The sequence below is a fragment of the Choloepus didactylus genome, chromosome 4 (genome assembly GCF_015220235.1).
Source record: "Choloepus didactylus isolate mChoDid1 chromosome 4, mChoDid1.pri, whole genome shotgun sequence".
Lineage (NCBI taxonomy): Eukaryota > Metazoa > Chordata > Mammalia > Pilosa > Megalonychidae > Choloepus > Choloepus didactylus.
Window position 1 is genome coordinate 173068100 of NC_051310.1, and position 20369 is coordinate 173088468.

The 20369-nt window shown below is 35.0% G+C and overlaps 2 protein-coding genes across 11 annotated transcripts in view; one reads left to right on the forward strand and one right to left on the reverse strand.

Annotated features, from left to right (window-relative positions):
- Positions 1–20369, forward strand: part of MIPOL1 (mirror-image polydactyly 1) — a 521065-nt gene that overhangs the window by 485804 nt on the left and 14892 nt on the right. The gene's annotated exons all lie outside the window — the stretch shown is intronic.
- Positions 1–20369, reverse strand: part of FOXA1 (forkhead box A1) — a 177212-nt gene that overhangs the window by 51708 nt on the left and 105135 nt on the right. The window lies entirely within an intron of this gene.

A 20369-nucleotide genomic window follows, 5' to 3' on the forward strand; every position in this document is an offset into this window, starting at 1 on the left:
TAAACTAGAGACTGCAATTAACAGAAACATTGTATTGTGCTTCCTTCAATATAACATAGGCAATATACCAAAGCTAAATGCATATAATAGTGTGACATAAGGGAGGGTATGGGACTCTTGGCATTCTTAATGTTGTCTGAATCTTTATTCTACTTTAGTTTAATGCTAGCTTTCCTTTTTTTGCTTCCTAGCTATCATGTTTTTTTTCTCTCTCTCTTTTTTTCTTTTTCTTTTGTCTCTCTACCTTCTTTGACTCTTTCTCCTTTGTGGAAGAAATAGAGATGTCCTTATATAGATAGTGGTGATGGTGGTGAATACATAAATACCTGACTATACAGGGAACCATTGATTGTTTACTTGGGATGGAATGTATGGTGGATGAACAAAACTGTCTTTTAAAAAATGGGTTGATGAAGAAACCTTGAGGGCACTGTGTTGAGTGAAGTAAGTCAGACACATAAGGACAAATTGTAAAGTCTCACTGATTTGAACTGAATATAATGTGTAAATTCATAGACACGAGATATAGGTTACCAGGATGTAGAGCAAGGCTAAAGAATGGGGAGCAGTTGCTTATTATGAGCAGAATGTTCATCTAGGTTGAACTCAAATGTTTGGAAATAGACAGAGATGATGGTAGCACATTGTGAGAATAACTAACAGTGCTGAATGGTGCATGAATGTGGTGGAAAGGGGAAGCTCAGAGTCGCATGTTTCACCAGAAGGAAAGTTGGAGGTTAAAAGATGGGAATGTGTAAAACAGAGAATCTTGTGGTGGGCAATGTTCATGTTTGACTATACAAATATTAGAAATCTCTTTCATGAACCAGAACAAATGTATGACACTGTAACTAGAAGTTGATGATAGAGGGGCATAGGGAAAAAATATACCTATTGCAAACTATATACAGTTGGTAGTATTTTAATGTTCTTTCATCAAAAGTAACAAATGTACTATACCAATACTATGAGTCAGTAATGGAGGGGGGTGCTGTTTAGGGGTATGGGAGCATTTGAGTTTCTTTTTTTTGTCTTTATATCTTTTCTAGAATAATGAAAATGTTCTAAAAATTGAAAAAAAATTAATTGTGGTGATGGATGCATAACTGTATGATGGTACCAGGGTCAACTGATTATACACTTTGGATCTTTGGATAATTGTATGGTATGTGCACAATCTCAATTTAAAAATTTTTTTAAAAATGGTAGTTGGACCTGATAAATTAACATTAAATATAGTGAATGAAGAGTTTACATTATTTTTTGTGCCTATAATAACAACCACTAAAATTAAAGGGAAAGATCTCATTCAGTTTAATCCATTCCTATGTGATGGTGTATTGACTATCCCTCAAGGATGTAAAGTATCAATTGAAAAATGTGGAAGATATTCCTAATGGCTTCCTTAGCATAGTATCTCCAAGAGATTATGGCAGATCAAATGTTATTTAAGTTTCCCGTCAATGAGGAGGATCAGATCTGGGACATTCCAGACAAAGACTTCTTAAAAATGGCCCTAGGTTTGCTCTAAGAGCTAAAAGAAAACATGGACAAAGAACTAAAAGAAATCTGGAAAATGGTAAGTGAACACAAAGAATATCAATATAGAGATGGAAATTATGAAAAGGAACCAAACAGAGCTGGAAACCACAGTAACAGAAATTAAAAATTCTCTAGAGGGGTGCAACAGCAGACTGGAACTGGCAAAAGAAAGAATCTGTGAAATTGAAGATAAGATCATTGGAATCATCCAGTCTGAGTTGCAAAAAGAAAAGGATGAAAGAAAGTGAACAGAACGTGAGAAACCTGTGGGACACCATCAAGTGTACCAATATATGGATTGTAGGAGTCCCAGAAGAGAAGAAGGAAAGAAAGGGGCAGAAAGAATATTCAAGGAAATAATGGCTGAAAACTTCCCAAATTTAAGAAAAGACATGGTATATACATCCAGGATGCTCAGTGAACTCCAAACCAGATAAACCCAAATAGACCTACACCATGCCATGTTATAATCAAACTATAAATGGCCAAAGATAAAGAATTCTGAAAGCTGCAAGAAGCGACATGTCATGTACAAGGGAGCCTCAATAAAATTAAGTTCCTATTTCTCATTGGAAACCGTGGGACAAGAAGGCAGTGGGAAGACATATTTAAAGTGCTGAAAGCAAAAATTTGCCACCCAAGAATTCTGTGTCCAGCAAAACTGTTTTTCAAAAATGAGGAAGGCCCAAAATTCCCTTGTGACCTTTTGTAGTTCACCCCCACCACAAACCCCAACTCCTGACAAACACTAATATTTGTATATCAGTAATTGCTCATTTTATTTTTGAGTGGTGTTTCATTGGTTGTATCACAGTTTATTCATTTATCAATTGAGGGACATTTGGTTTGTTTCCAGTTTTCAAGAATTATGAATAAAGCCACTGTGCCAGTTTGGATGTATTGTGTCACCCAAAATGCCATGTTCTTTGATACAATCTTGTGGGGCCAGTCCTATTAGTGTTGATTAGGTTGGAACCTTTGGATTAGGTTGTTTCCATGGAGATGTGACCCACCCAACTATAGGTGATAACTCTGATTAGATCATTTCCATGGAGGCATGGCCCCACCCATTCAGTGTGGGCCCTATATAAAGAGCTCAGACAGAAGGAGCTTGCTGCTGTTGCAACATACAGAGACATTTTGAAGATGGCAGTTGAAAGCAGAGTTTTGCTGATGCTTTGGAGGTACTATCCCTGAGTATGCCCCAAGAAGCTGACGCAGAGACATTTGGAGAATGCCTTTTTGAAACACAACCTGGGAACAAGCATACACCAGCCACATATCTTCCCAGCTGACAGAGGTTTTCCAGATGCCAATGGCCTTTCTCCAGTGAAGGTACCCTATTGTTGATGCCTTACTGTTCTAGTTTGCTAATGCTGCAGAATGCAAAACACCAGAGATGAATAGGCTTTTATAAAACGGGGGTTTATTTCGCTACACAGTTACAGTATTAAGGCCACAAAACATCCAAGGTAACACATCAGTACTCAGGTACCTTCACCGGAGGACGGCCAATGGCGTCTGGAAAACCTCTGCTAGCTGGGAAGGCAGCCGGCATCTGCTCCAAAGCTCCGGCCTCAAAACAGCTTTCTCCCAGGACGTTCCTCTCTAGCAAGCTTGCTCCTCTTCAAAACATCACTTCCAGCTGCTAATGCTGCGGAATGCAAAACACCAGAGATGGATTGGCTTTTATAAAAAGGGGGTTTATTTGGCTATACAGTTACAGTCTTAAGGTCATAAAGTGTCCAAGGTAACACATCAGTAATCAGGTACCTTCACTGGAGGATGGCAGATGGCGTCCGGAAAACCTCTGTTAGCTGGGAAGGCACGTGGCTGGCGTCTGCTCCAAAGTTCTGGTTTCAAAATGGCTTTCTCCCAGGACGTTCCTCTCTAGCAACCTTGCTCCTCTTCAAAACGTCACTCACAGCTGCACTCTGTTTTCTCCCCCTGAGTTAGCTCATTTATATAGCTCCACTGATCAAGGCCCACCCTGAATGGGCGGGGCCACGCCTCCATGGGAACATCTCATCAGAATCATCTCCCACAGCTGGGTGGGGCACATTCCAAGCAAATCCAACCAGCACCAAAACCTCTGCCCCACACAAGACCACAAAGATAATGGCATTTGGGGGACACAATACACTCAAACCGGCACACTTACCTTGGACACTTTATGGCCTTAAGACTGTAATTGTGTATCCAAATAAATCCCCTTTATAAAAGGCAATCCCTTTCTGGTGTGTTACATTCTGGCAGCATTAGTAAACTGGAACAGCTGCTATAACCATTTGTATGAAAAAAGTGAGGGAGGAATTAAGGCATTCCAAAATAAACAAAAGTTGAGAGATTTCATCACCACTGGACCGATTCTACAACAAACGCTAAAGAGAGTTCTGCTGGTTGAAAGGAATGGACATTAGATGACTAACTGAAGCCACATGAAGAAATAAAGCTCATCAGCAAAGATGGTGACCTGGATAAATACAAATACCAGTAACTGTTGTATTTTTGTTTGTTACTCCACTTTTCATTTACTACAAGACCTAAAGGGCAAATGCATAAAATATAGTGATAAATCAAGGTTTCAGACTCATAATGTGTAAACATGTAATTTGTGACAAGAACTACATATAGGTGGGGGAACATAGTTTTTGTGTGCTGTTGATGTTAAGTTAGTATCAAAGCAAACTAGATTTTATAGATTCAGAATGTTAAATTTAAGCACTGTAGTAACCACAGAAAAAATAGCAGAAAATATGCAAACTCATGGAGACAGAAAATAGAGTACAGATCACACTCAGGGTGAAGGGCAGGAGCAATGCAAAATGAGCGTAAGGCTTCTGTTTAGGGTAAAGGGAAAGTTAGAGTAATGGAAGGTGGTGACAGTACTGCAACATTGTGAATGTGATTAATCCGACTGAATGGTATGCTTGTGAGGGGTTGGGATGGAGAGTTCTATGTTTTATACATGTTTCCACAATTTAAAAAAAGAGAGAAATTAAAGAGATAATAATTGAATACAATACATGATACTGGATGGGCTCTAAGAATGGAGGAGAAAAGACTCAAAAGGATATTATTGGGTCTTAATGAAAAATTGGAATATAGAAAATGTAAGCTTTATATTGATGTTAAATTTCTTGAATTTATTAACTGCACTTAAGGTGATTACATAAGTGAATATCCTTGTTCATAAGAAATGTACACGAAAGTGTTATGTGTTCAAGGAGTGTGATATATACAACCTGCTCTCAAATATCCAGAAGACAGAGAGAGAAGGGGGGTGGGGCAGGCAGGCGAAAGTGGCAAAATGTTAAAATTGGTGGATCTGTGTATTGGGGTGCGGGTGTTTTGTTGGTGTTCTCTGTATGGGGTTTATATTATTTTTACAACCATCCTATAAGTCTGAGATTATTTTAAAATAAAAGTTTTTTTAATTATTTAAGTTTTAGGGACAGAAGAATCACCAAAAAAATTTAATGTTTCTTTTTTTAAGAATTTATTTTTTAGGGCAGTTTTACATTTACAGGAAAATTGTACAATAAGTACAAAGTTCCCATATACACCCACACACAGTTTCCCCTATTAATAATATCTTACATTAGTGTACTACGTTTGTTACAATTGTTGAACTAATACTGATTCATTATTAACTAAAATCCATACTTTACATTAGGGTTCACTCTTCATTTTGTACAGTTATATGAATTTTGAAAAATGTATGATGATATAGTACCATATAGAAAAGTTTCACTGCCCCAAAAATGACCTGTGTTCTACCTGTTCATCCCTCCCCACCCCAACCCCTGGCAGCCACTGATCTTTTTACTGTCTCTATAGTTTTGCCTTTTCCATAATATCATATAGTTTGAATTGTATACTATTATAGCCCTTTCAGACTGGTTTCTTTTATTTAGCAATATGTTTTTAACATTCCTCCATGTGTTTTCTTAGCTTGATAGCTTATTTCTTTTATCACTGAATAATAGAGCATTATATAGATGTATCACAGTTTATCCATTCATGTGTTAAAGGATATCTTGGTTGCTTCCAATTTGGGGCAATTATAAATAAAACTGTTATAAATATTCATGTGCAGCTTTTTGTATGGACACAAATTTTCAACTCAGTTGAGTAAATACCTAGGAGTGTCTTCCAAAGTCACTATACCATATTGCCTTCCCCTTAGCAATGACTGAGACTGCTTGTTGCTCTGCATCCTCATCAACATTTGGTTTTGTCTGTAAATCTTTTTTATCATATGACCTTTATACAACTTGCCTAAATGTGAGCCTCTCCAAGCTTATGTTAACCCTCTCATCAGGGTAGTTGTTGTATATGCTGATTTGTAATACCAGAAGATTCAGTAATTTAAGTGACTTAAGCTAAATTCATTGTGAAAGGGTTGTCTCAAGTGGGAGCTTTTTATATTTCAACTTTTCCCAAAACTTTATTCCTTTGTTGCTAAAGTTTTTTTCTGGAATTTCACAAGTCAGTTAAGTTTCAAATTTACTGAGATGCATGACCACCTATTGGTTGGGTTAAGTAAAAAAAAAACAAAAAACAAAAAACAAATATCATACATTATCCAGTTTTTTGAAAGATGGATTTGTGGTTTTCTCTGGAAAATATGGCCTTTTTTAAAATAAGTTCCAACTAGCTTTCAGGGGATGGCCAGTGAAGGAGAGGACAGACTATAGAAACAATTAAAATTGTTTTAGAACATCAAATTCTCATTGGCGCTAAATGCAAGTTATTTTGACCCTCTCCACATCATCTCCTTCTTCACAATTCTTTAAATTTAATCACTGCTTTAAGCACAGCTTCTGCCTATTCATAAATAAGAATTGATAACAATGCACCCAGGAAATTAAAGGCAAATATGTGTATCTTGATAGTGCTAAAAAACTAACTTTGAAATTTCAGTCTCTTAAAAGCTATCAGCTTCCTCACAGACTTTCAACACTGTAAGCACTGATTGTCAATTTCCAACCAGTACAAACCATTGTAAAGTTATCATTTGAATCTTTAAAAAACTGTGCATATATTTTTTGTAGACCAGATTGCAGGTTCTTTGAGAAGAGTCAGTGATTCACTCTCCTTTAACCCAGAAGAGTGCACTTAGAATAACCTTCAAAAGGCCTATAAATAAAGTTATTAAATTAGATCTGTGACCAACTTGCATATATTTTAATGAAAAGTGAAGATTTTTATGCCTTTAAGCATCCTCTGTGTAGCTCTCAGTAATAAATGAAAAAATACTCATATTTTTCCCAGATAGTATATTTATTCACCTGACTTCAACTACATTTTTTTAGCTATGGAAGAAATGTACGCATGTGACTAAAAGTCCAAATAATACTAAAGGATATAAAATGAAAAGCAAAAGTGTTTCTCCCTTCTCTTGTGGTTATCAGCCAGAGATAGCCACTGTTAAAAGTGCCTTATATATTCTTCCAGAAATTGTTGTGCATATAGAAGAGTGTATATACTCATCAGCAAATATATGTCAGCTAGCTTTTAAAAATTTTACTTTTAGATCTTTTGTAGCATCATATAAGAGAAATACATTATCTTTCTTAATGATTTGATCATTTTATTGAGTGGAAGTACCATTGTTTAATAGGTCCCTTTTGATGGATATTTAGGTTTATTTATGTGGTTTTTAAAAAAAAATTATTTGCTATTTCAAATAATGCTACAAGAGAACAAACAGCCTTCTTTAGACATATTTTTGCATAGTCCTTTCAATATTATCTGTAGGATAAATTCCTAAAAATAAAATTTTCTGGTTCAAAAGCCATGTGTGCTTTTTTAAATTTTTAATAAGCATTGCCAAATTGTCCTTTTAAAAACTTCTATCAATATATATAACCAACTAACAATCTTGTTTCCCCAAGCCTTTTAGTATTTCACAGTTTTTAATCTTCCAGTCTAATAGATGAAAATTTATGTCTCATTTTAATATACATTTCTTTAATTGTTCATAAGATTAAGTATTTTTACATTTTTATTGGCCATATATTTTTCCTTTTATGTGAACCACTTGTTCATGTTTATTTCTCAACAGAGAAGGATTTCTTTTGTTTGTTATTTTTTCATCAAAGAAGTGTATTTTGTTGGGTTTTATTTTGGCTTTTTCTTTTTTTCTCTATTTTCTTTTTTTTCCTTTTGTTTCTTTTTTTTTTCCTACAGATTTTTTTTTGTTTCTTTTAAAGTGTCAGGTTTATTTGTAAGTTGTGGCATTTTGTGATAACTGAGGGCAGCTTGCCTTCTCTCAAGTTGCTTATTTGAGTTTCATTATCATTATTATTATTAGTTATGATTATCTGCCTATAAAAAGCATTAAAACTGTTAGTGTACTTGATCTCTGGGTACTTCTTTTTTTCTTTTAAACAAAGGCTATTTTGTTAATCAGTAATCTGGTAAGTAATCATTTTCATATCTTAATACTAATTCAGATTGGTTTATCTTAGCAAATAAGCTGTTTAGTCATTTAGCCAGCCGCAAATGTCCTTAAGGATTGAACAAATAGGATCATAATGCAATGAAAGGTTTGAACCCTTAGATGTGCTAGTTTGGCTTCATTTGGACATGGAAAATTAAAGGAAAGCATCTAAGGTAGCCTTAACTGTATAAGGAACTATGTCTCTTTTGATTCAATTAATTTTAAAAATATATTTTTTAAGTACCTAATTAGCAAAATTGTAGGGCCTTGATGTATGAAGTTAAAAAACAGTGAAAGAAGTAGTTCTTCCATCTTATACAGTACACATTCATTCGAGAAAATTTTTGAAATATAGCTAAGCACCTTGGCATTTTTACAAAATATGTACAATTTTGTAACCTGATTGTTTCACTTAAAATATTATGAATAAATTTCTATTTCATTGTATATAATCTTTGACTAAATCAAATGGCTTTACATCTACTGTGTGGTTGTACCATAACTTGCTTAACTAATTCATTCTCATTGCTACATAGTTGTTTCAAACATCTCTGCAATGAACATAGCTAAACATTTGCACATATCTGCAATTATTGCAGGAGACACAAATTCCTGAAAGTGGAATTGTTGAGTTAAAAAGTGTTTAGAATTTTTAGAAAAGGTTTCTATTACTTAGAAAAGCAGTTTGGCTATTTATCGAGATAGTATTGAAGAACTCCAGATTTGTAAATCCCTTCAGGTATATGGAAAAGTCGGAAATATTGTGCTGGTTGTTTATAGTAGACAACATTTTATCTTGCCCTCTAAATATAAAATACATTATCTTAAAGACTTTGTATGATAAGAACGATCTATATAGGCATAGAGTGAGAGCTAGAGTTTAATTCATATATACACTTCTTATGGTAGAAGTTCTGAGAAACTTTTTATTCAGAATTACTATTCTTTTTTGATATTTTCTTTGAAGACACTGTCAAATAACAGAGAAAAATGATGTGAAGCTGTAAAAGGCAGAGTATGTGTTCCATCAAAGACCTCCCCTACAGTAGTTCAGATTGAGAGAGAAAGTTTAGACAGGTGTTAATAGTATGCTTTGACTATAGTAAATCATCCTCTGTTCTCAGTAAGCATGTTAAAATAGTGGACCAGTGCTTTTGACAAGTTAATATGAATGATTTAAGTCTTTGGGTACATGAAAATAGCATTAGAAGTACAATGCCTATGGAAACTTTTTGGCAAAAAAGTATTATGAATAAGATAAAGTCTTTCAACTTGTTTCTTTATAGCTGGCAAAAGCTTTTCCTTCATCATTTCTATGTAAGCATTAAGGCAAAAAGTTTACGTTAGTATGACTACTTACTATATGGAATTAAAAATAGTTTATCACTTTCTGGAAAGCTATAGGATTTTGTTGGAAAATGTGGACCAGTATGAGAGAATAAAAACAACAAATTTGAATTTTATTTTCATTTCTATTACTGTCATTACATGATATAGAGAAAGAGAACTCATGAAAAATAAAGTGTATCATGTACATAGTGCTCTCCTAAATTTGGTGGAATAAATAAAAAACATGCTATATGGCCCTTGCCCACAGATGTTTATAGCATTGCTATTTAGTTGTTTCCAAACACTGCTGCAGCGCAACATACTTGAAGCTAAATATTTGCACATACCTGCCATTATTGGAGGGTCACAAATTCCTGGAAGTAGAATTGTTGTTATAATGCTAATAGTGTATTAATATATATATATTTGTCTTGTTCATTTATTATTTCACAGAGTAGGATGGTATTGAATAATCTGTTAATTGTTCAGTATGGGTGGTACAGCATGAAGAAAGGCTTAAAGGAAATTGAGGTTGGCCCTGTGAGTTGCGTGGGATATGAATAATCAGAGAGGAAAGAAGAGAGGGTAATAAAAATGAGAGAAATAGCATAAATGAAGCAGAGGTACACATATGAATATACTATGCAAGGAGACAATACAGAGGTCAGCCTGACAAAAGAAGACATTCCTCTGGGATGACAACAGATAGGCAAGGCCAGGCTAAATTACTAACAGCCTTGAAAGGTAGTCAAAGGCATTTAGATTTCATGTGATAGAGAATACGATGCCATTGTAGTTTTTTTTTTAATTGTAGCTTTTTTTTTCCATTGTAGATTTTTTTAAGCAGTGACTATTACTTAATGAAAATAACATTTTAGGAAAATTAATCTGTTAGTTAGCATTGTGAAAGATGAACTGAAGCAGGTTGGTGTTAGAGTTAAGAGTACCAGGTAAGAAGCAGTCTTAATAATATGTTATAGACAAACAGTATCCTGGACTAGACCAATAGCAGTGAAAATGGGAGAAAGGAATTCATTTCAAAAATAACATAGAGAAAAACAATATGATTTAGTGACTAAAGTGATGTGAAGGGTAAAGAAGTCAATATTGTAAGGTTTTCTGCTTAAGAGGTAGGAACAACACGATGCCATTAATAGAATGTCTTTTAGTTCAATGCTAAGAGCTAATTTCATTTTCTTTTTGTGTAACCCTAACTTACAGACTTATGAGAAAGAATATTACATTGGGTTTGAGAACAGTACTGTCAGGTGTCAGATATAAAACTCATCAAAATTGGCTTCAAAGAACTGAAGAGTAAAAGAAGGGAAGGGCTTCTAAGGACTCTTCTCTGGGAATAATAGAAATATCCATAAGAATTTCTTTGGAATGATAGCAATTTAGAGTCTCTAACCTTGTTTCTCACATAATTAAACTCTTCCAAAGGAGTTTAGTACTAAAAGCCAGAATGTCCAAAGTTGTTCTGAATGATAAAGATTATTCTTAGGAGCTATATCTCAAGCCATTCAATGATGGGGCAGATGTGAAGGCTGCAGTTTGAGGTGTCTTTCTTCACAAGGCAATATTTAACTCCTCTACTGGGCAAACGGCAGAGCAATTCCTGAGATGATGTCACTCAGATTGAGAAGAATTTTCTGAACCAGTCTGGTGAATGAATATTTTCAAGTCCAGATACAAGCAGTTGAACACAGCATATAGTAAGAATTTTAGTAATTATTTTCTTTTAAAGGAACCTAATAAGGATAGGCTATTAGCAAATATATAACAACTATTCTTCAATATTTTGCAGGATATTTACTCAGAAGTATTTCTTCTAAATTTAGGAGCAAAACACATACCAGAAGATGTAAACACTAACATATTGCCCAAGCCTAATCTAATCTAAGAAAAGATAACAATAAATTACTATTTTCATATATCATGCTTTATAAAGTATTTGAATGTCATTGAGGATTTTATCAGTTTTATCAGGGGGCAGGTTTCAGGCTATTCTTTGCTTTACTCAGATGGGACTTGCTCTACCAATTATGATTTAAAAAAATAGTTTTCATTGGCCTTACAACTTGCCTTCTACTAGTCTGTAAATTATAAACATTATAAAATCTGAGGCCTTATTTATTATTTTTATTGCTGAATTTAAGGTAGTTTCTAGAACACAAAAATCTATATATATTGCTAACAGTATAAGTACTGTAAGTTAAAAAAAACTTATGAAAAATCCATTTCGGTGAATAAATTGCTCCCTATTAATGAATTTGGACATAAGTACAAGTCACATTAAGATCATTGAAACTCCATCCCTGTTGCAGTTTACTAAATAGTATCCTGTCAGCTCAAAAGAGTTAGTGTCACTAACTTACTATAAATGAATAATCTAGGCACTAAGAATAAAGCCCATTAATCCTTAATACTGTTACTTTTAAAAGAAAAATGTATGTAATTTAATTTCAGGTCTTCTATGGTGCTTGAAAAGTATTAACTGTGAAGTGAATGGATATTAAAGAATTGAAATTACATTTACAAGTGGCATATAAAAAGGAGAAATCAGAAAGAAATGAAATTCAATCAGAAATGCTGTCTTTCCGTGCATCCAGAATTTCTTGCCTGTAAAGTACTAAAATGTGTATATGTTTGGAATACACACTGTTTTTGAGATACATCAAACAAAACCTGTTTCATTCTTTTACATAGGTGATAAAGGTCTTTATAACATTTTCCCTTTTATATGTTATGAAAGCAATTCTAACTATATAAAGTATGTTCTATGACTAGTAGGCTTCATAAACCTTTCAGAGCAATCTCCCTTTTCATGGTTATATTATGTAACCAAATTTTGGTCTTTTAGAAAGATGAGTCTCTTCTTATTTATATAAAAATTTTAAGGCTGTATGTAAAATACCTAAGTCTGTGATGTAGAACTTTAAACAGTCAGAAAGAAGCAGTGAATACCTAAAAGTCTAATAATACCATGAATGAGATTATACTTCATATTTCTATTCATTACATCCTTATCTTGAAACCAAGGATCAATGCTCCATAGGAAAAAGATTTTCAGGACATTACAATTGAGAAATTTTCAAAATAGTGTGTAAGAAAGAAGTGACTTAATTACTCCTAATTTTTAACAAATATAAAAATAGTGAAACTGTGATATTTTAGATAGGACAATGATACAACCAATGGTCCGTTCCAGGCTAAAAGAAGTGAATCCTCTACACGCTGTCAGATGTAACTTAAGCAAATGTTTGTATGGATTGTCCTAGAAGCTGAGGAGCAGGTGTGAATAAGAAAAAGAAGAGGAATTTTCCTACTGATTTGTATCCTTAAAAAAAAAAAAAAATACCATTAATATACCCTGACTTAGTTTCCTGGCTGCTAAAACAAATACCATACAATGGGTTGGTTTAAACAATGGGGATTTATTGGCTCATGGTTTTGAAGCTAAGAAAAAAGTCCAAATCGAGGTATCAGCAAGGTGAAGCTTTCTCCCCAAAGATAGTGGTGTTCTGGGACTGGCTCCCTGCAGCCCTTAAGTTCTTTGGCTTTTCTGTCACATGGAAATATACATACAGATGTCCTCTCCTTTCTCTTCTGGGTTCCCTCTAACTTGCAGCTTCTGACTCTTCCACATGGCTTGCTCTCTCTATATCTAAATTTCATTCTGTTTATAAAGAACTCCAGTAATCTTGATTTAAACACAGCCTGAATCAGTTGGCTACTTCTTAACTAAAATAACATCTTCAAAAGGTCCTATTCATACCCACAGGAATGGATTAAGATTAGGAGCATGTTTTTCTGGGGTACATAATTCAACCTACCACATGTCCTATTTCAATTTTTAGAAATCAAAAGTAGAATAGTTAAAATGGCTGTCCTTATCAATTTGTTTTTTCCTACATACTGTCATGTGCCTTCTTAGTTTGAGCTGATGTTTCTCCCATAGAAGTTACATAAGCAGTCCATATCCATGATAGAAGATACATAAGCAGTCCCTATCCATGACAACTTCATTCCTTCCTATATTTCACTTTTTCTCCTGTTAAGTTACACAGTCAACAAAAAGAGCCTAAAGATACTGGTTTTCAGAATCAGTAATTCATTGTTATCACATTAGTTTAATTCCTCCTGATACAAACAGGATAGCCCTAACTTATTTCTTACTTAGGGTGAAATTTCATTTAGTATCTTTCCTGTCAACCCCATCCCCCCAAACTCCCTCCACTGAAGGTGGGATACTGCTGTTATCCTTCTGCAAAATCCTTGACTAAGTAAAATATATTCTACAAATCCTTATATGGAGTAATTTACTTCTGTTTATTTTTGAAACCTGTGTTTGGGAGGTGGGGGGTGTCATCACCAAAATTTCAATCCATTACTTTAGAATTGAGAATGTAAATGAAATCACTTTACTCTCTATTCCCAGCATGTGTGTCTGTGTGTGTGTGTGTGTTTATTCATAAACAACATCCTATTGATTTCTGAGAGCCTGTTCCCCTAATCACTTAGTAAACGAACAAAAATACACATTGTTTCTGTCCTCATGGAGCCTCATGGGCTTGTTATTGGTGTTGAGTTTTCCTGGGAATCTTACATATGATTTAAATATCCTCAAAGAGTAAAGGCCCAATAAAATTGTTACTTGATCCTAATTGATCCTGTTATCTCAATCACTTTCTGATAGTAAGATAAGGGCTTAAGCAAAATAACCCCATCTTCTGAAAATACTTTCCTAATAGACTACCATCCACTACACTAGTTTTACAAAAACTAATTGCAATTCTGCAGGCTATTTAGACATTTAACTTACTAAAAAAGTGCTAATGAAACCCTGGGCAAAATTGTACCAAAGTTATTACTTTAGAATCTGAAACTGTGAAATAAAATTATCTTAGAGATACTATTTAAAAGGAAATATAGCTTTAATCTTTCTCCATGTTCTGATTTTTAAATGGAATGAAAAAAAAGCAAACAAAGCAAAACCCGGCATATTTTGATTGTTACTTATCTAAATTTTATGTTTAGTCCTCATCTAAATTGATATTAATTGATATTATAAACCTCATTTTTCAAGGTGTCATAAAAGGTGGCAACTGTTATTCTGTTTAAAATATAGGTAACTTTTAATGTCTTCTCTACGTTTGTTATTAGTGACATTGAATAAGGAATGTCATCTAATCTAAGCGCAGTTGAATATACATGTACTTAAAGTTTTTTCTATGTTCTATTTTCTCAAAGATAAATCCAAGTTTATTGCTTAATTTCAAGTTGCAAAGCAGTTTCTTAGGTTTAATATAACTAAAGATGCACAGTAAATAAAATGTGAGCTTATCCACACTTTCTCTCTATCTTCATGTAACATAGCCTCTTATCCTTAATATCTAAAACCTTAGAACCACTTGAAAAAGGTATAAACTGGAGCTAACTATATAATAACTTGCTATTATTGAGAATTCCTTTTATGGTCCAGCTTTATAAAGAATTCTGTATTTGTAAATACACTTCATATAAGATGTAACTATAGTAGACACACCTAGAAAATTTTGTGGAACACAACGCTTGTTCAAAAGGTACCATTAACAAAATAAATACTCACGAAATATTTCCAATGAATGAATGATAATGCTTTATGTATTAACATATCTGAGAGCTAAATTAATTTCTCCATAGTATAGGCGTAGCTTGTTTTATTGTACTTTACTCTATTGCACGTCACAGAGCCTGTGTATTTTTACAAATTGAAGGTTTCTGGCAATCCTGTGTCGAGCAAGTCTGTCTGCACCATTTTTCCCACAGCATGTGATCTCCTCGTGTCTCTGTGTCACATATTGGCATTTCTCTCAACATTTCAAACTTTTTCATTATTATTATATCTGTTATGGTGATCTGTGACCAGTGATTTTTGATGTTATTATTGAAATTTTTGGGGGGAACCATGAGCTGCACCCATAAAGGCATCAAACTTAATCGAACTGCTCCACTGCCTGGCTGTTCCTCTGTTTCTCTCCTTCTCCTCAAGCCTCCCTTATTCCCTAAGACTCAACAGTATTGAAATTAGGCCAATTAATAACCTTACAAAGGCTTCTGTGTGTTCAAGTGAAAGGAAGAGTCACACATCTCTCGCTTTAAATCAAAAGCTGGAAACGATTAAGCTAAGTGAGGAAGGCTTTCAAAAGCAAAGTTAGGCAGTAAACTAGGCCTCTTGTACCAATTAGCCAAGTGGTGAAGGAAAAGAAAAGTTCTTAAATGAAATCTACAATGCTACCCCAGGAAACACATGAATGAAAAGAAAGCAAAACAGCCTTATTACTGATATGGAGAAAGTTTTAGTGGTCTGGGTAGATCGAACTAGCTACAACATTCCCTTAAGTCAAAGCCTAATCCAGAGCAAGGCCCTAACTCCCCTCAATCCATTGAAGTCTGAGAGAGGTGAAGAAGCTGCAGAAGAAAAGTCTGAAGCTAGCAGTATCCATAACATAAAAGTACAAGGTAGAGCAGCAAGTGCTGATATAGAAGCTGTATCAAGTTATCCAGAAGATCTTAGCTAAGAAACAGTAAACTTCATTGTTGTCTTATTTTATGAAATTGCCACAGCCACCCCAACCTTCAGAAACTACCACTCTGGTCAGTCAGCAGCCATCAGCATTGAAACAGGACCCTCCACCAGCAAAAAGATTATGACTCGCTGACAACTCAGATGATGGATAGCATTTTTTAGCAATAAAGTATTTTTTAATTAAGGTATGTACATGTTTTGACATAATGCTATTACTTACTAGACTATAGTATAGTGTAAACATAACTTTTGTATGTACTTGATGTTTTAGTTTCCTTGGCTGCTCAAGCAAATACCATGCAATGGGTTGGCTTAAACAATGGGAATTTAATGCCTCACAGTTCTAAGGCCAAGAGAAGTCCAAATCAAGTCCAAATCAAGGCCTCATCAAGGCAATGTTTTCTTCACAAAGATGGGCATTCTGGAGCTGGCTGCCAGCTATCTTGGTCTTTGGCTTCTCTGTCACATGGCACTGCTCATGGCTGCCTCTCATGACCTATCTGTTCTCTTCCAAGTCCTCTAAATATCTTTTTATACTGCAAAATGGTTTGGGGGAAAGAATTTAGATTTGATTAATTTGAAAATTGTGGTGGAAATCAACAAACTAATTAATAAATGGTTAATGATGCTTTCAAACTAAATATTGCTGGCTGTAAATACCCAGTTTTTTGTCAGTTTTTTTTTCTTTTTTTGTATAATACATGTAGAGCAGTCCTAAAATACAAGTTAACAACAAATAGGGGAAATCTTTTATGGAGACAGAGATGATAGCCATCTCCCTGGTGTCATTTAAGAAAAAAATGCAATTTCCAAAATACATGTATTTTGATGCCTATCAATTGATAGCTGAAATTCCTCTATCAGAGAATCAGTTATTCAGGTTAAAGCTTAGTCCCATAGTAAAATGCAGACATACTTGGACCATCTTTTTGTCATGTAATATTACTGTCATAAAGTTTAGGGCAAATTTTAAGTCAATGGGAAAATAGGAGGGGACTAGGTCCTTGATGGGAAATGAGAGAAGTACCATTATGGTGGACAAAAGAGTCTGCTCAGCACCAAATTTTTTTTTTTTGTTTGTTTGTTTTTTGTTTTTTTTTTCTCTTTAGAATTCTCTAGCATAATTACAATTGGAATTCCACTTTAATAATTATTATTACCAAATATTTTAGGCTTACCCCTTCAAGAAGTAAAGGCAAGCTTTTCCATTTTCACAGCTTTGCCCAGAACTGGCCCCAAATCATTTCAAGAACCATATATAAGCTTTATTTTCTAATTATCATTTTGGGCTTGGGATGATGGAGTATGTGAAAACTCTGTGCACTTAATTTATAACATTTTTCAAGTGTATTTTCAGGTCAAAAAATAGAACTGAGAGATAATATTGTGGGAAGGTGGCAGAGTAGGAAGCTTCAGGAATCAGTTCCCTCCCCCAAAATAACTTTGAACTGGCAGAAAATATCTCAATCAAAAATTTTGAAACTTTGGAGTCTATTGAAACATTGTACAGCATCCAGGGAAGAGCTGGAGGAAGAGGCTGGTAAAATGCAGCAAATATAGGTGAATTTCACCCTCCATGCATCACTACCATCCCTTATCCTCCAACAGTATGGCAGGCAAAGTGGGGCAAGCAGCCCAGGCTCCTAGTGCAGCTTGCTGATGCCAGGGCAAACTATAAGGCCCTAGTCCTCTAAAATCCGGGGTTTTATAGTCTGATCACTGGTCACTGCCTTTGATCAACAGCTTTAGGTCATTGTGGGGCTGGCTCTGAGGGTGGCCATTGTTTCAACCCCCTAAGGCAAAAGTGGCCGAGAAGTCTTAAAGAAGCAGAACCCCTAAACCCCCACTTTTCTTTCAATAGGATATGCAGAATGTCCAGTTCTCAAAAAAAATTTTTACATAGCTTACAAGGAATTAGGAAAGTATGGCCAGAAAAAAAAATAATTTGCCAGAAACCATTCCTGAGGAAGCTAAAGTCAAAGATTTTAAATTAACTGTCTTGAATGTGTTCAATGAGCTTAAGGAATCCATGTTCAGGAACTAAAGGAAATTAGGAAAATATCTGACCAAAATAAAGAGACGGAAATTATAAAAAGGAACCAAACAAATTTGGGGGCTGCAAAGTTCAATAATTGAAATGAAAAAGTCACTAGACAGATTCATCAACAGATATGAACAGGCAGAAGAAAGGATTGACAAACTTGAAGACAAAACCGTAGAAAGTATCCAATATGAGATACGGGAAGAAGAAAATAGTGATGAGAAATGAAAAGAGCCTGAGAGAACTGTGGGTCACCATCAAATGTACCAACTTGCAAATCATTTGAGACCCAGAAGTATGAGAGAGAGAAAGGAGCAGAAAAAAGTATGTGAAGATATAATGGCCAAAAACTTCCCAGAACTGATGACAGGCATCCAGGAAGCCCAATGAACTCCTCACAGGGTAGCCTCTAAGAGATCTACACTAAGATATGTTATAGTGAAGTTGTCAAAATCCAAAGACAGAGGATATTGAAAGCAGCAAGAAAGAAATGACTTGTCATATGCAAGGGATCTCAAGGGATCCCCAATAAGATTAACAGGAGATTCCTCATCATAAACCATGGAAGCTAGAAGACAGTGGGGTGGATATTTAAAGCCCTTAAAGGAAAAACTGTCAACCAGAATTCTATATCTGGCAAAATTATCTTTCAAAAATGAAAGAGAGATTAAGACATTTATGGGTAAACAAAAACTGAAAGAGTTCATTACAAGAAGACATGCCCTATAAGATATGCTAAAGGGAATCCTTCAGGATGAAATAAAGGAACACTAAAGTAACTCAAAGCCATAAGAAGAAATAAAGAACACTGGTAAAAGTAACAACAGCATAGGTAAATATTAAGTCCTGTGTTATTGTACTTTGATTTGTAACTTTTTTCCCCTATATGACTTAACCAGCAAACATTTAAAATATGTTAATTGGCATATAATGTATAAAGATGTAATCTGAAACAGTAACAATATAAAGGCAGACAGACAATGATATACAGAAGTAGAGGATTTGTATACCACGGAAACTAGGTTGATACTAGTGGAACTTGGTGTTAATAGTTTATGATATTAATTGTAATTACAAAGGCAACCACTAATAAAATAACTTTTAAAATACAGGGAAATGCAGTGAAGTGAATGGATCCTGTAGACAGCATTTTGAGTGAACTACACCAGAAACAAAGGCAAACACTATAATGCCTCACCAGTATGGACTAACTACAATGTGTAAACTCAGAATTGAATCTTAGAGCACACCTTATCAGGGGAATGCTTATTGTAATTGTCCCTAGATTGTAAGCTCTTATAGCAGTCACATCTATTCCTGAATTGTAATGGCTGTCTCCAGGTTCTGAGATGCTGATCCCTTTGTTTATAACCTGATCGATCCCTAGAACTTTGGGTATCTGTGTGTCACCTGAAACTCAGAGCTAGAACTGGGCAGATATGAATATCAGTATTAGCACATTCAGCAACTATTAAAACAGCTGAAAAAGTGTCCAGACTTCAATTAGACATATGAATGAAGCAGATCTGCTTAGGACTAGGGCAAATCAGGCCAAAAGGTAAAGGATGATACTGACTGTGCTTTAAAATTTCAAATTCCATGTGAGACAAAGGGAAGAGATGTTTAGTTGGTACAGGATCTATATTTCCTAAACAATTTAACTCATACAGTTTGTTCAAATACCATAATTACATGGAACTTTGAATAGGAAGTGAGACCTGGTAGGTTTGTATAGGTTAATGTGAAATAGCAGCACATCCCAAAGTAATTTGGGCAGAGAATAAAAATACATATGCAGGGCCCCCCCTGAGGAGCTGGGAGAAAATGTGGAGGTCTTGGGCTTCTTCACCTGGATTGTTGCTGAGTTCTCACAAATATTGAGGGCTGGCGATTTGATATGCCAAGCCCTCTATCTCTGGACTTGCCCGTATGAGCTCATTACTGCAAAGGAGAGGCTAAACTGCTTATAATTGTGCCTAAGAGTCTCACCCTGAGTATCTCTGTTGCTCAGATGTGGCTCTCTCTCTCTGGCTAACCCAACTTGGCAGGTGAACTCTCTGCCCTCCTACCTACATGGGACCTGACTCTCAGGGGTGTAAGTCTCCCTGGCAATGCAGGATATGACTCATGAGGATGAATCTGGACCCAACATCATGGGATTGAGAACATTTTCTTGACCAAAAAGGGGATGCGAAATGAATGAAACAAAATAAAGTTTTAGTGGCTGAGAGATTCCAAATGGAGTCAAGAGGTCACTCTGGTGGGCATTATTATGCACTATGTAGATAACCCATTTTAGGTTTTAATGCACTGAAATAGCTAGAAGTAAATGACTGAAACTATCAAACTCCAACTCAGTAGCCTTGACTCTTTAAGACAATTGTATAGCAATGTAGCTTACAAAGGGTGAAAGTGTGATTGTGAAAGCCTTGTGAATC